Source organism: Pezoporus flaviventris, unplaced genomic scaffold, assembly GCF_033815535.1.
Source record: "Pezoporus flaviventris isolate CSIRO_AGI_PZ_B2104156 unplaced genomic scaffold, CSIRO_AGI_Pfla_v1 ptg000055l, whole genome shotgun sequence".
In the NCBI taxonomy this organism is placed as follows: Eukaryota; Metazoa; Chordata; class Aves; order Psittaciformes; family Psittacidae; genus Pezoporus; species Pezoporus flaviventris.
Window position 1 is genome coordinate 3,243,794 of NW_026892603.1, and position 17,167 is coordinate 3,260,960.

General features: G+C 39.8%; 1 long non-coding RNA gene across 4 annotated transcripts in view; it reads left to right on the forward strand.

Moving 5' to 3' along the window:
- Positions 1–203: 203 nt before the first annotated feature.
- Positions 204–17,167, forward strand: part of LOC133277428 (uncharacterized) — a 66,885-nt gene continuing 49,921 nt past the window's right edge. For all 4 annotated transcript variants that reach the window (XR_009746201.1, XR_009746203.1, XR_009746202.1 and 1 more), the window contains exons 1-2: positions 204–1,398; positions 14,575–14,664. This is a non-coding gene — a long non-coding RNA (uncharacterized LOC133277428). The remainder of the gene's footprint in view (positions 1,399–14,574; positions 14,665–17,167) is intronic.

Genomic DNA, 17,167 nt, shown 5'->3' on the forward strand with positions numbered 1-17,167 from the left:
TTTCGGTTTGAATGGCAACCAATCTGCCCTCCACACTGAGATTTACTAACATTTTCCACGTTGCATTGACAGCGGACCGTACGGTACAAGGAGATACACCCGCGCCCCACACGCCCCCCACAGCCCCAGCCTTGCTCTGCTTCATGGCAATGGCCGCCCTGCTCACGGCGGGAAGCGGGGCTCCTCCTAGCGGCCATGCTCCGCACCGGCCGGCTGAGGTACCTGGCCGTTGGACTGCTTGGTGATCTGTGCTGCCGGGAGCTCGCTGCGGGTGAGCACGACGGGGAGCGTGGCGGGAGCACCGGTACAACGGGCCCTGCACGGCGTGAGGGGGGAAGACCTGTAAGGTTTCCTTCAAGGGGCAACCCTAGAATACCGATTTCAGTCTTTTCATTCTACGCAAGCACCTTAAAAGCCTGGGCGCTGTGGCTGCATGTCTGTCATACTCCAGCCTTTGTATCAGGGCTGTGAACACTGCCTCAGAAATAGGGCATTGGAGATAGCGGCTTCCTAAGTAGTGATTCTGTGCTGCTCACAGAGGATTTACCCGTGCCAAATACCTGAGTTATGTTTAGAAGAAGACTTCAAACAACCTTCACCTCAGCTCATACAAAATGCCCTCGGATGGAAGTCAAGCACTGCACAAATCAGGAGTCACTTTCGGGGTAGCATTGTGCAAACCGTGCAGCACGGCTGGCATCGGCTTCAGCTCAGTGACAGACACGTCCCCCTCACAGCCAGCATCCCACCCCTCCCAGAACCACCTGCAGCACCACCCTTTCCTTTACACCTTCTAAGTTGTTGCCCGGGACATTTTATTAGCCCTGCTCAGCTGTACAGCACAAAGAATGCGTATTTCTTCTTCTGCATAGTGTTGTCTTTACCAGTAAAATTTAGCTGGGGCTTGATGTTCAGAAGGGTGAAGAGATTATGAGAGAAGGGAATAACCCAGGCCAGCTGTGTATATTCTGACTGCTCATTTAAGCAAAGGCAAGGAAAGCAGTCTGGCTGCAAAAAGTAAAATATTACAGGCTATATCATAAGGTTTGGATGTGAACATATGTACACAATGCTTCTTTCACAGGATTCCTGCTGTAAACTTTGTCCTTTACCGGGTGATTCAATCCTCTGTAATGAAAAAGCTGCCCCCACTCTGAACTTTACTGTTTTTTTTTTTTTTTTTTCTTTCCAAAGAATACTAAGAGACTAAAACAAAAGACACAAGAAAGTATACTCCAACTTGTGTTCAAAGAATCTTTCTTGGAAAATGAAAAGCCATGGTACCATTGAGATCAGCCATTCAAAGGCACTGAAACTTTGCCACAGCCTTCACAGCTGCTACAGAAGTTCATTTGATACAGCGCTGCATTCCCGGTATGGTTAATTCACACTTCTCTGGTAGGTGACCTATCCAGCTTGTGGACAGATAGGGCACTGAGTATGAAGACACCTGAATACAGAAGCAGTACAGCTATATTTGTGTCATCTATATCCCCTAGTTCAGAGAGGTGTCATGTTAAGCATCAGCTTTTTTTTGCTTTTTTTTTTTTCTCTCTCTGATTTGATTTTGTGGGTTGCTGTTGCACTGTCTATGTTTTTGACTGGCCAGGGTAGCCCAGAACCTAACTATACCACACATGCTGCTTTTTTCTAGATCTTTGTTTGTGAGGTGTAGGTGTATGAATGTGTGTGTGCATAGAAATTGCTCACTAAATTCTTAACTGGCTTAGGACACTTTATATTCTGATAGAATCCTGACTATGTCAGATAGGCACACAAACTCCTAGAAACATGCTGGCCCATCTTTTAATGTGGAATATTATCATGTAGCATGACAAGCACCTACTTTCTGAATAAAATCACTGTATCTTACATACATAGATTCAGGAAACTATAGCAAGTCACTGTGTTTTAGTGATATAGCCCCAGGAACACTACCTGAAAGCTAGAGAATTGGAAAGTGTTCAATCAACATATCAGTTTATTGCTAAAGCAAGATCATATTCCAACTGAGAGAATATGAAAATCAATATGGCAATAGACCACAGTATTTTATTAACTACTGAGTGTTTTAAAACACAACAATGTGCAAAGTCTTTGTGCAAATTGGGTGCTATGTTTCACTTTTGGAAGTTGAGTGTTATTAGTGTGTGATTGCTATTAAAAGATTCAGTTCAGTAAATACAAAACTGACAGATGTGCACCAATACAGCAAATTCTAAATATGCAGGTGATGCACAAAGAGCCCAGAGTATTTATTACTCAAGTATATTGTGTTTGTTATATGACAACTGTTAGGTATGTTTAAAGAATGACTTTGTAATTGCATTCTCACAGGATGTCCTTTTGTTTTTCCAAGGAATATTCCTCAGTGTTTCTCTTTTTCATTAGATGCCTCCAGCACGATGACAGGAAGACATTATTTCCCCCTTACTATACAGGAGTATGTATCAGAACAGGACCCATGCCACACTGTTAAACTAACAATTGTTCAGTATTTTTTTTCCCTCATTTCCCTCTTTGTAGTGGAAATACCTGATCTCAACCTGACCAAACTGACTGCAGACATTTTTGTTGACTTTATAGGCTTTTGTTCAGACTCTGTGATACAAGAGAATAAGCCATACAGGACAAGGGTGTAATTCCATCAAGGACTTCTGGTGACCTCATAAACCATGAGAGCTGGCATTGCCTTTAATGGGCACCACGTGCTTAAATTCCCATGCATCATTTTGAAAATATAGGGCTTCATTTGATATCGCAGAAGGATACCAGACCTACCATGTCAAATTGTTTCTCTTTCTTCTAAAGGAGTCACTAGTTTTATGTTACAGTCACTCCTCTTTGGTAGTGAATGAAATATGCCATTCTGGAAAATGAGTATTTTCTCTGGCAAAATGAACTTGAAAAGTATGTTTCATAGAAAAACACATATTTGGGTTATATTCTTTTAAATAAACTTTCTAAAAAGATGGCAATAAATTCAAGGAAAGGTGTGGTTTGTGCAGCATTGGCTTTGCTTGCAAGTTTCTAAGTATGCGACATTTAAAATAATTAATTTGTACATCAGTTAGAAAATATAGGAATGGAACTGCTTTGGGTCAGTTGAAAAACTAGACCATGTTAAACCTGGTTTAAGTTAAGCTGGGCAAGTTACCTTAAGTTGCTAATGCCAAATGACCTCAGTTAACTAAAGCAGTTTAACTGCATTCAGTACACCAGTTTTAGGACTTTGTTGGTAGGAATTTCCAGGGGTTTAGTAAAGTTGACTGGAAGTTCTAATCTGTGATTTTTTTTTCTATCAATCACCTTTGTAAGGCACTTGCAGATTTTTCCTTGCCTTGTCTGTACATAACTGTAAAATATTACTTGTTAGCAAACTAAAAATAAGATCTGGCACTGTGTCTATTTACTTCAGGTAAATGTGGTAATAGAGACATAACCTGAATTTGTCAGCTTAGCTTTTTATCATATACGACATCAGTATATAGCAAGGAGATGCTCTAAAAAATTCTCATTGTGATGACTTCATACCAGGAAAGGATCTGTCCTTCTTAATTCTGAGAGAACAGATCAGTGAACTTCCTAATCTTCATTTTGCTCTGAACATTGTAAATAGCTAGCTTGGTCCATTAATAAAATCTCTGTGGCACAGCTATATAATGCTCCTCTATTAGATGCATACTAGGATATGGTGGTATTTTTTCTTATTAAGATTCAGGTAACAAATCACCTTGAGATAGAAGGGAGAAAGAGAATACGTTCTAGACAGATTCTTCAGAAGCTACTTACTGTGGCCTTTCTGCTGACTTAATGTGCAGTCCCTGGTATTTGTCATTCTCTGGGATAACTTTTGAACTATATGTATCACTTTTCCCTGTGCTGTATTTCACTGAAAAGGACATGGTTTTCACCATGTGCATGGCTCAGCCACCGGGTAGACCATATACACTATTTCCCATGTGAAATAATTGCATATCTTAGTTTAAAAGACTTAAAAGAATTGCAAATGTGAGAATATGGGAAAAGGATGTTTCTCCAGTGTTAGTGTCATAATACAATGGATGTAGATTTTATACACCAAGCTCCTTCTTAATGACATTGTAATCTCATAGCTGAGACAGTTAATAAATTAGAGGCACATGGAAGGCTGTAGTAACCTTGGGATGCAAGCTGTATTGTAGTAGGTTAGATAGTTCCATGGAAAATGATGTATTTTTGGTTTGCTTGTACTACTCTCTCCCCATGAATCATGTGTTTGGTCCAAGAATTCTGTGGTTTCCTCACTTTGTGATAATAATTAACACCCTGACTAAGCAGTGATGACATTTGTTTAGGGGCCTGACTCTGATTTTTGTTGCTCTTTTGCCTTATGTTACTTTCAATGTGCATTTAAAACCATTTTGGAAAATCTGAAGGTTCAGAGATTGTTGTTGGTTTTTTCTTCTTACTTTTCTTACATTTAGAAACTATTTCATGTAACCTAACTTTCAGCCTTTGAGGGTGCACAGCTCATCCAGTCCTGTGGGTCTGGGTTGGCAGTAGGAAGCTGAAACTAATGCCATCTATGCAGGGCTCTAAAGGCAGTAGGTTGGGAAATATTTCCTGTTTTTCTGAAGAAACAGAAAAAATTATATAATTAGCAGAAAAGTTAATCAGTGTTAAAGTAACTATTTTTAAGAGAATATGTTAGGAAAGAAAAAAGAAAGAATATCTTAAACCTTACTTTAAAGATTCCTGAAGCTTTGGGGAAAATCTATTTTAAGAAAGATGACAATGGTTCTCTACTCCCCCAATAATCTTATAAAATAGATTAATAGCTTTGGAGTAGATGTACATATTTTTAACTTCCTTTCTGGACAGAACACAAAGAAAACCTGGCTTGTTTGTGCTTGTAGAAGAATCATAGGTGGCTTTGCATAAGAAACACAGGTAGCTGCCAGGGACATAGAAGCCTCCTTCCCTTTCCCTGTTCTTTTTTTCTGTAATAACTTTTTTTAAGATGTTACCATTTTTTCCTGCATTTTTCCTAAATAAAGTGAAATGTCAAATCAGCAGAGAATTAAAATGTATTTATAAAAAACAACCAAAAGGGCATCTGATGTTTTACAGACATTCCAACACCTTCAGGAAATTTGAACTCACACCAAAGGGTCTGATATTCATTTGATTCTCCATCTGTGCTGAAGCACATGTGTGCGCACAACACACATTGAACCACTACAGTGGAAAAAAAATCCCTGCTCTTAAATTATAGCAGCTCTCTACAATTCTTCTGTAACCACAAAGGGTTTGGTAGTTTTGAGACATTGCAGTGGCTTCGGGTGATCTGATCAGAGCTTAGTTTTGTTAAAGAAATCCCTTTGCTGAAAGGTATGGAAAAGCTGTAGGAGAAACATGGGGAGCTGCTAGCTCACAGCATGAGGGTAGTTTGGAGCAAAGGGAAAGGGTTCAAGAAGCTGATGTGACAGCAAACACCCTATAGGCAGAGTTAACGCTAGAAACACTGCAGTGTTAGCTCCCTCACCAGAAATCCCCATGCTTGCAGGAACGGATGTAGTCATTAGTTCTCAGTGGGACTATGACCTTTCCCTTTAAATATCTGTGTGATGCTTTTGATCCTTTTGACTCTCTCTAAGGCATAGATTAAATGCATGGCACAATGTCTACTCCTGAGTGAGGATTAAGCCTGGCTTTTGGAAGCAGAACTATATTGCCTAACCCATCATCATTTATCATGTTCTCTGGGGACCTGTTCTGCCATTTTTCTTCCCCTCCCCCCATACTTTTAGAAAATCCCCTTCTCTGGGGTTTAATATTGATCTCAGCTGTGTCAGCCTTGTTTTTACTGTAGTTACTTCTGATTTTACACTTAAACAGGTCTTATGTCTCAGATATCTTGTTAAACAAAGTGCTATTCTGAGGCTGAGCTCTTCTGCAACCTATGGTCCTCTTAGCACATTTTTTGTGTGCATTTTAATAATAAATACCTTAAAATAATTTATAGGTTTGTTTCACCCTGTATTTCAATGGAATTCCCTGAGGATAAACCTTGCCATGTAATACTTGTATTTTGATTTAATGAAGCAGTGAAGCATGTGATTACCTTCAGGACCTGTGTAAATCCCATTTACTTCAATGAAGCCCAAGACCATGCTTTAGTGCTTCACTAAGTAGGGATGCTTAAGGCTAATATGCACATAAATGCTTTTGCTGAATCAAGTCGTAGCATTTTATCCATTTTTGTTCCTGTTTCTCTTCTACACTGTCTGATGATGTAATAATTTTGGTCTTGTAGTATCTGCATTCTGCTCCAAGTTAGAAGTTATGGTGGTACTGAAGATCTCATTCAGGGGAGAATAAAATTAATCCATTCTGCAGCTGTGAACCAGAGAAGTCCCAGCAAGCTTCCCAGTAAAATGAAAAAGTGATGGTATGCCACGCTGGCTCATAAAAGTGTAATTTAAGCACTGCCCTCTCAATAAACATATCACATTTAGGACACAGTAATCCCCTTCTGAACCTTATCTTACTTTTCAACAGCTCTTTGGACTCTTACAATTGATGCACTTTGAATTTCCTGTTGGTCAGGTAGCATGACTTTCTGTACCTCCCTCTCACAACTACAGCTTTGTGCTTCATTCTAAGCAAGCAGTGTCCAGACACAGCCAGAAAACTGAATCCATGGTCTAAAATTCAGTAAATTCAGGAGCTTTTAGGTACTTATTTGGCAGATGTCAGAACTACTAGTACTCAGAGCTGTGGCCTTTGCACATATTGCAACAAAATGAGGGAAACTTAAAAAAATGCTTTTCAATTGTTTTCTCAAGACTCCTGCCAGAATTTTTGCCTTCTTTTCTTACTTTTTCCCTTTTAATGAGCTCCTGATTTATGACAAGAAATCACCAGCACCTAGGTTTTCTGGACTTATTAAAATAGACAAATTCTTTGGTGTTAGAAAATCATCATAAGAACATATATTTTTTCCATACTAGACTGAATCACTGTAGGCAAGTGCCCTGATCTTCCTCCCAGCTATGGTCTGGAGGTTGTATTTCAGCATGAGGAAAAAAATAACCCTTTCTGGTTCCTGGCTCAATAAAGTCAATGCTTCCACTGGGGGCAGAAGGATAACACCTTTCTTGTCCACACAGTATTCTGCATTTTATCTATATCAAAAGATTTGCTTGATCTGCCTTAGCATGTACAGGGTAGTTAATCTTCTAAAAAGGAGATATCTTCCTAGTTTCCATGTCTGAATTGCAGTGGTGATTTATATGCTACCAGTCTGTTTTCACAATGTCTTTCCTGGCTGTCTTGTATCTCTCCCCTGTGGAGCACTGGACCTTAAAATCATTGCAGTAGGGACAGGCAATCAGTCTTTAGATACGTATTGGATTTTACTGGTGCCTGAGCCTATGGAACGTGCCAACATCTTTTGCAGTTCTGGCAGGCAAACCTCAGGGAAGTGTGGAGTTTTGGTTTGGATAACAGAGGAGCTGGTTGAGACTTTTTAAGCAAATGTTCTTTTTTATTTTTCTTTTCATCAGATAATGCTGGGAATATATGAACAAGTTTCAGAAGGAGTTTTGGAACTGGAGGGTGGTGGTTCTCAAAATCACAGAGACATACGTTAACTCTGGATTCTCTCTTTCTCCTTTTCTTGTTGCAAAGTGCAGCTCTGCTTCATTCAGGTAAGGGACTTAAAAATATAAGAATGGCCACATCAGACAGGCCAAAGGCCTCTCCAGCCCAGCAGCCTGTCTGACAGTAGTCAGTAGTACATGCTTAAGGAATGTGCCTGCTTAAAGCTGAACATATACTGAAATGTTCTGACTCAATGCCAACTGGAGTCAGTCATGCCATTTAGCTCTGTAACTAATAATAATAATAATAATAATTTTTCAATTAATATTTCTAATCACTTTTCACGCTATAAAATTGTAGCACCTGCAAACATCCTGTAAAAAGTCTTCACAAAGTTTGCACGTACCTTGCATGAGGCGTCTTACATGAAGACTCTCTACTTCAGGTTTGCCAACCACTACTTTTAATTGATATCTCTAGTTCTAGACTGTGTTTCAGTCATAGAATGCATGAGTAACCTCTTCCAGTGTTTCAATGGATATTACTTAAAACAAAGGAGACCTTTTAACACCCAGAGAGAAAGATGGAAGTGTCTGAGATCACCTCTGTAGCGTAAAACATTTGGCTTGGAAGTAGAAATCTTGGACTGTCAGGTCTGCCTGAATTGCTGGGTTATTTCTTGCTGTCTGGAATGACCGATGAGACCTCCCTTTGCTTTTCTGTCTGAAAGGCCCTTATTTCATTCCACCATAACATGAGTAGTGAGGAGGGTGAGAAGAGAAATATGACGTGGGACTGAAAACAGTCAGCTCTAGCTTCCACACTGGCAAGTGGGATGAGATTTACGCAAATTTTATGTTCGGTCTGAACATCCGGGGTTCAATTCACTTACCTACACATAGATGGTGCTATTTGAGACAATAAAGTACCTGGGATACGTGTAAGGGGCTGGCAGATAAGGAAAACTGGAGTTTTCTGGAGTGACACCTAGTGAGCTGACTAGGTATCTTCAGGGTTTTCAAATTCCACAAAATACATGTCTGGTAATTGCATTGCACGTGCCATTTCTTTCATTCTAGTTCTCATTGTCTGTGCCCTGCAGATTTGTTTCAATTTACGGAAGTGTACTACAGGTCAGTTAAAACACCCATTTTGGTACAGTTCTTCTTATTTGTAAAGGATGTGCGCAAAATCTTGTTTCTAAGAAAATAATAGAAACAACCAGTTATATTTTTAGCTTACTTGCAGTATCCAAGTTGGTTTTGTCACTCAGAAAATGTTCTGCATTACTTCTCAAGTCTACAGTCTTGTAACTGTTTCATCTAAAGACTTCTGGTTTCTTATTTGTTTTGATACATTTTGGCAGTCGTTCAATCCTGCATTAGATTCAAGGAATCTCTAGGTCCATTTGACTTTGCCTAGTGTTAGACCTTCTTTTGTCTTTGAGTATTGTTTTCTGCTGTTTCCAGGAATCTCCCCACATGAATATATGCTTCACTTAACTTGCTGTATTCAGAGGCTGTATAGATCAGTGCTAGGCTATTGGTGACAGCTTTGAAAGCCTTGTAAGATTTATCCAAAAATTCAGAGTTTACTAAAATGAAGATTATAGGGCAGTCAAATGACTGCAACTGAACAGAGGTAAAATAGTATCAAAACAAGCCAGTAAGATATATAGACATCCTTTAATACATGTTAGTTGCCAATGAAATATGAATTGATTTCAAGACTTAACTTTTATTTTGTGAGTTAATTGGAGCCAATTTAAATTCTCGTACCAACTCTTCCTTTTCTGCTCGTAGACTCCATGTAAGTACCCATAAAGTTCTGTGGGCTGGAAGGAGCCTCTGGCGATTGTGTATTATAGAATAATACAGAAGACCTTTAAGACCATCAAGTCCAACCTTTACCCCAGTACTGCCAAGTTCACCATTAAATCGTGTCACTAAGGACCTCATCTACCATTTTTTGAACACTTCCCTGGGCAGCCTGTTCCAATGCCTGATCACCCTCTCTCTGAAAAAAAAATTCCTAATGTCCAATCTTAATCTCCCCTGGTGCAGCTTGAGGCCATTACCTCTTGTTTTATCACTTGTTACTTGGGAGAAGAGACCGACCCCCACCTCACTAGTGCAGTCTAACCTCCTCCTCAGAGCAAGTTCAGTTAGAGCAGGCTGCTCAGGGCCTCATCCAGTCAGGGACTAGACCAGGGATGGAGACTTCACAGACACTGTGAGCAACTATAATGGTTTGGGTTTTTTTTAACTAATTTTTTTTTGTTTGTTTGTTGTTTTTTTTTTTATCTAGTAAAAATTTCCAGTGTTTCAACTTGCACCTGTTGCATCTTGCCCTCATGCTACACACCTCCAAGAGTCACAGTGCATTGTAAGAGACAAAACAAGTTCCAGTCAGGATACCTCTGATTTTTACAGGGTGATTGCTTTTACTACAGCCTTGAATTCAGATACAATGTTTGAATGATATCTTGTTGTGTAATTACAGTTCTGATATCAACCTCTAGCATTATTTGAAATTAAGCTCTTGAGAATCACATCTTACATGATGGCTTGACTTTAAGGAATAAGGATTGTTTTGAATATTAATGAAGTCTGGCTCTTTGGATTTGCATTCTATGTTCACTTACTTCCTTGAAAGTAGAGCTGACAGGCAGGTTGAACAGAAAAATGGATAGGCAAACAGCACTATTGCGGGTAGTTCAGTTTTGGAAAATTTAACTAGAAATACTGATTTTCCATTCAAAAATATATGTTTTTAAGCCTATCCCATAATAAAAGAAACTCATTTAGATTAAAAAAACGATTTTCCTCTTTTTAAGTGTAAAATAGATTTATCAGTTTCTAAGGTCATGTCTATACTAGAAAATTATCCAGTGAATGTTATGAGTGCCTCAATGTCTGTACTACTAAACTGTTGGAATAGTCTCCTGCAAGATTTTATCCTGAGACAATTACTGATCTCCTAGAGAGCAGCTTGGCATGATTTGGGAGCTAGCAGAGACCATGGTTCATGCTCAGTAGGCAGTTTTGGAAAAGAAAGAAGGTTCGAATGTATATACACAGTCCATTCCATATTACTTGTCTTATTAGGAAAGAATGGTCATTTGCCTATTAAATTTTACTTTTACAGACTTTGACATTTTTTACCAGATGGGACTAAACCAACTCAATTTATACAATTTATTATGTATAATATAATATACAATTTCTTTCTGGTGGATCTATTTTTAAGAGTCTCACAATTACCAGTACAGAAGGAATGACTGAGTTTCTGATCTTGACACTACTTTTAGTTTATCTTTATTCCTTTTTAACCACACGTTATTACATGATAGTGGTGTTCAATTTACTTTTCTCACTTTGCCATAGTTAAATGTAGATTTTGCTTCTTAGAGATCTTAAATCCTTCTTCTCTGCAGCTAGTAGTTACTAATTTGTCACCTTTGCTAGAATGGGAATGAAAGAGAGATAGAATTTCACCCGTGGAGGGTGGTGAACAATTGTGAATCCAACACCAGGAGCTAGCTTCCTAACACTCATTTGGCACCACAATGGACTCTGCCGTCATTCTTGCATTGAGCCAATGTGTTGAGCATCTGAATGTCTAGTCCTTGGATATTTAAGGACCCGGGATTCATACTATCAATCAGTAGCATTTAGGGACATCACTCTTCTTTCTGGATCTCTATTCCAGAAATTTCAATAGGTTAAAGCTATAATTCCTTTTAAATATTTTTCTCCTGCTGTGTATCAGATAATCTAGTCCCCTAAGTTAGGTATCCAGACTCCCAGAACATAGGTGCTTCAAGCCAGGTTCTAGAATATTTAACTAGCTGACTGAGGAAGCACCTAAAGTCAAAAGCAAAACAGTGAACTGGCCAGAGCAAGTGAATAGGTAGTACCCATTTCCTGAAAGTCAAAAGGATGCCTCTAAACTATTTTTGATGATACGAGCAGAGGTTACTTGAGTGTTTCAAACCACTCTGGAGTAAAAATAAAAGATAGCAATTTGTGCTTTTAAAACATGCTTAGAACTGCAGCAATATGCAGCAAATTATCTCAGATCCTAGGGAAAATATTACTTCTCCAGTGTTTCAGTTGGCATTGCTGAAGACAGCATCTGTTACTGTATTTTTAGAGACAGGTCTTGCTGGTCTTGTGCTAAGAGAACCAGCTGGGTTATGTCCCTCAGGACATTCAAGTGTACGTTTGTGACACAGGTGTGTGACAGAGTGCAGTGAACAGAGGCAACCAGGAGATGCACCAGTCTGTGGCACTTTCTGCAGTGCGCAGAAGGGTGCACAGAAGAAGGGCGGAAACTCTGTTGAGGATGGTGTACACATGCTCAGCAGTGGTAGTGACCTGTCACAGGACAGCAACAAAAGCAACTTGCTCTGGCATCAACTCAACCTGTGGGAAGGCGCAGCTCTGCAGGTCTGTTAGTGGAGGGGTGCCTCACTGAGGTGTCCTGGTTTTGTTTGGGATAGAGTTAGCTTTCCTCTTGGTAGCTGGTATAGTGCTGTTTTGGCATTAGGATGAGAGTAATGTTGATAACACACTGATGTTTTAGTTATTGCTAAGCAGTGTTTACACTAAGGCAAGGACTTTTCAGCTTCTCACATCACCCCACAAGTGTTTAGGCTGGAGGGCACAACAAGCTGGGAGGAGACAGGACAGCTGACCCAAACTGGTGAAAGGAATATTCCATACCATATGATGTCATGCTCAGCATATAAACTAGGGGGAAAGCTGGTTAGGGGCTGCTGCTCAGGAGCTGTCTGGAAATTGGTCAGTGGGTAGTAAGCAATTGCATTGTGCATCACTTGTTTTGTATATTCTAATTCTTCTATAATTTTGGTTGTTGTTCTATTATTTATTATAATTACTAACTACTGCTGCTACTACTAATTCTCACCTCTCCTACCCCCCTTACTTCTCTCCCCTCTTTATGTCCTATTAAACTCATGCTATGAATTTTACTTTTCTTCCCAATGGTCTCCCCCATCTCACTGAAGAACATGTGAGTGAACATGTTTAGCTGCCTGCCAGGTTAAACCGTGACATGTGACATGGGCTGGGGGAGGATGGTGTCCTGGTCTGCAAAATCTGTGTACTAATACAGGATCTGTGTCTCCAAGTAAAAGAGCTGCAGGAGGAGGTCTACAGGCTACATTGCATCACAGACAAGAAAAGAAGTTTGATATTATCTAAGACCTTGTAGCTGCAAGAGCCTGAATTCCACCTGGACAAAGTGAGGGGAAGGCAGAACCCCCGGTATTAGAGACCTCACTTTTTGGTGAGGGCTGCTAGCTTCTGACTTCTGGCATATGATTCCTTCTCTGTTTGCAGAGCTGCAGCTACAGAAAAGGCTCAGTGTTCTGATTGCAGACAAAGGGCTGGGAGGTGTGCCTAGAGCAGAACCTTAAGCTTGCTGAGCCCGAGTCTCAGCAGCACAAGGGGCAATCAATACAGTGAAACAAGAAATTCCATTTAAACATGAGCAAAACCACTTTCGCTGTGGTCACGGTAGTCAAGCAGCAGAACAAGATGCCCTGTTTGTGGAGTCTCTATACCTGGCGATATTTAGAAATGCAGCTGAACATGATCCTGAGCAACCTGCTCTAGCTGACCTTGCTTAGAGCAGGGGTTCATAGCAGATGATCTTCAGAGGCCCCTTCCAACCTCAGCAATTCTGTTTTTCTTTGACATGGTGAGTGGAAGGTCATGAAGACATATCATAACAGGATAAATTACTCAGTGGGGAGTGATAAATTATGAGCTTCTGGTACCCAGACTAGTTCATTAAGAGCCAGTTGAGGTACATGTGACCTGTGTATTGCTGTGCAGGCACATTCATATGCGGAAGCATCTAGTTTCTGAATCCAGATGGAGTTTAAGGAAAGTGTAGCCAGGGCAGTTCTACTATGAACAGATGTGTGTTTCAAGAAACACATTTGAAAATTGAAAAAGAAAGCACTTAGGGCATTTAGGCACCACCTGATTTAGGTGTAAATCAGGCCTTTTTGCATGATACTTTTTTTTTACTTGGGTTTCTGAATTTTCTGTGAATCTGTACTTCAAATACCTAGGTTGGTCATCATTTTCCATCTTCAGACCTACTCATACATAACCAAGAGAGGAATGAAAAAGCTGACATCCACCTCCAAAGAGAAAATGAAAAGAGACTTTTGACTGTCTTTCTGTACATTCCTACCTTTGAGGCCATATCATTGCTGTTGCTCTGTGCCAGCAGCCCTGCATTCTTAATTTGAATGTGTATGTAAAATGGATGACCCTCACCTTCCCACAGCTGTGCAACTATTATAACCTTATAACTTCAAATAATGTTTTACAGCTGGGGCACAGGGCTGAAATAATACATGTGGTTACTTACGTCTTTATATATGGTATCCTTCAGTTCCAGTATGTGTCTGCTGTTCCTCAGTAGGGCAAATATTGACATACAGTATTTTGCATCCCTTTAGCTCTTACACTTCCCTTTTATCCAGACGTAAAAAACTCTTTCCTAACCTATTCTATCTCTACTGCTATGTATGTTGACACCAGTGGACTTGTGAGCGAGTAGGCCTGTCAGCAGTGGATATTTTTTCTCCTTCATTGTCACTGGAATAATGACTTCTCTTGCTTTATATGGCTTTGTGTCCTACAACTCAAGGATCCACTGCAGACCTCAGTGTCTGCCTGCAAGACACCAGTCTGTAATACGCCTAATAAGCCTAAACAAAGGAAATCCCTTGACTTTAAGACAAGAATGCGTCCTGTATTAGTATTCTGCACACTAGAGAGAAAAATTGCTATCCTCCTGTGTTTCTCTGTAAAGTCGGTCATTTCCTATACCTGCATGACCAGATTCCTTTAAACTACAGCAAATAACACAAAACATAATTATTTTACAACAGTAAAATTTTATTTGCTATTTTACATGTTTTCCTTGTTTTTTGTTTTAAAGGAAGAATATAAACCTTCTAGAGCAAAATGTGCTGAGGATGGCTTTCAGCTGCCACGCTCTTACCTAAAGCCAAGTGCTTTGGAAGTGCAGGTATGTTTACATCTGTGTTTTATTTCTGGCCCACCTTTAATAAAGATGCAACAACGATAAAGCAAAACACAGCACAACATGATAATATATGGCACATAATAAAGAACTGCCATAAGTACACAGGGGGCTCAATTTTGCTTTCACTCTATCTCTGCAAAACTCCATTGTTCAATACTAAACCTTTACAATTGTCAGAGTTCCTTGTGGTTCAAAAGGAGACATTTTCCAGAATAATGAGGTCACTGGTTCCCAGTTTGCCATTCCACAACATTCTGTTTATTCCTAGAATCCCTGTTCTTTCAGCAATAGCTGATGCTCTCTATAGCTGTTACTCCTGGGGGAATTGAGATTTTAAACATTCATTAAAAAGTGAATTGCTATTGTTGACAAAATACAGATGGCCAAGCATGAACTACTGACACCTAGGAGTACACTTCAGTGCAGTACATGGCGATGTGGCTATGCGAATGCTCTGGCTGCTTTTACCAAACCAGCATGTCTTTGTTACCAGACTGGCCCTGCTGTATGCTTATATTCCTTTGACTAATTGTGGCACAAGCTGCTAAAGTAATTTCTTTAAAAAATGAACTGAATTTATTTCAGCTTTTGAGAGTGAGAAAAGATACTCTTTTTTCACAGCAAAACTATCAGCAGACAATATGCATACAAGGCTCAGCTCACAAAATAATTACCTGGAGTTCAGAGCTCTGCTTCAGGCTGCTGCAAGCATAGCACTCAATGACTCCCAGAGGCTCCGTCTGAACTGTGGGGTGTGTGCCATAGCCATGTCCCTGATCATCCAGGGGGGACCTGGCTGGGCCGGAAACCGGGCGTGGGGGTGGAGGGTGGAAGGGAGTTAGCATGGAGCCAGGGTGCAGCTGGGGCACGCACACACACGCACACATGCTCCTGTAGGAAGCATGCCTGGATTCCACAGGTTAGACATAGACATAGCTTTAAATCAGCCATGTATTTAGAGTTCATTAAGGTGCAGCCGACAGACTTAGCCTCTAGAGTACAGTTAGATGCTACACAAGCATGTAGCATGCAGCATTACACTTGCATAATGATATGTACTGCACTCTAGGTTAACATGTTGTGGAAAAAGCCAAGGGAATGCTCCAGTAGTTGTCATTTAAAGCTTTGGGATTACTTTGTGATAAACTAAGACTGAGGCAGTAAGATGAAACTGGTTGGGGTGTTTTGCATCTTTTTAAACACTTCTAGAGATAAATACTGGACAGATAGATAGAAAGTGCAGTAGCTACACTGAGCTTTGGCTTATTTGGGGCTGAAGTTTTTTTCTGGTTTTACATTTTCTGTTCATCTCCACCATATTTTAGATTTTTTTCTTATTCTTATATATAAGATTTTTTTCCACCATTCTTCTAATGCTATATTTAAACTCTTCCATTTTTCCTTCAATTTTCTTAAAGTTTTATGGTCCTCTTTTTCCCTCACATGCTTTTTTTGGGTCACCCTTTGATTCATTCCCTTCTTTTCTAAGTGTGGAAAATTACAATTTGCTATTGTTTCTCTCCAAATGGTTGTGGTATTTCCCATGCTATTGTGTGTGCATGCACATGTGTGTTTGTGTGTGTAAAAGAGAAGAGGAGATACTGTGAGGCTGCCAGCAAAAATCAAAATTGGAGGAGACAGGAGAGCAGAGGGAGTAAGAGACTGTCTTATTGAACTTGGAGAGGAATGAGGCCCATCTGGGGCTAAACCAACCATTGGGAAGATTAAGGAAATAAAATAATTATGGAAAGTTAGTGCTGGAATTGTGAATGGGCCTGAGAGACCTGGCTGAGGCTCAGGAACTGGGAGTGGCTGCCTGAGCTGAACCAAATACTCAGTCACTAAAAAAAAGGAACAAATAAGGATAGAGCAGACATACTGAGAAATTGTACTTCTGTATTTTGACTTGACTGTTTTAGCTTTATGAACTAAGAAGATGACTTTTCCTTTTCTAAAGAATGGAATTAGAAAAATTTAAACACAGGTCTATTTGGTGACAATTTAAAAATTATTATGATCAAATAGCCAGAAAAGGGAACGCAGTCCATGACAAATAGCTTCTGAAATCTCTGACTTTTCAAATCAGAGCAAGGCTCTCAGCATCAGCTGTGAAACACAAATAGGGTCAGCACAGTTAAAACAGACATAGCCATGAACTTAAGGTTCCTACTTCTCCCCAGTTTTTCATAAAGAAGACTTCAGTTAATCTTTCTCTAACTGAGTGCATATTGTCTGCTTCTGAAATGCATAATCCCAAAGCTGATATTAAAATGAGCAGGACAGAAGTTTGAGAATTCATTTTTCACATAATCATCCAAGTAACTCTGGTGTACACCACAATAAGATGCATGCTCTATCTTTTACTCTGTGGGCTTTGTGTTGCTATTTCTGTGAACTTTAAAAAGTTCATTGAAAAAATGTTTTTATTGCTTTCTTTTTCAATAAATAAAAGTATCTTACAGCATGCATCTTTCCTTAAAAACAC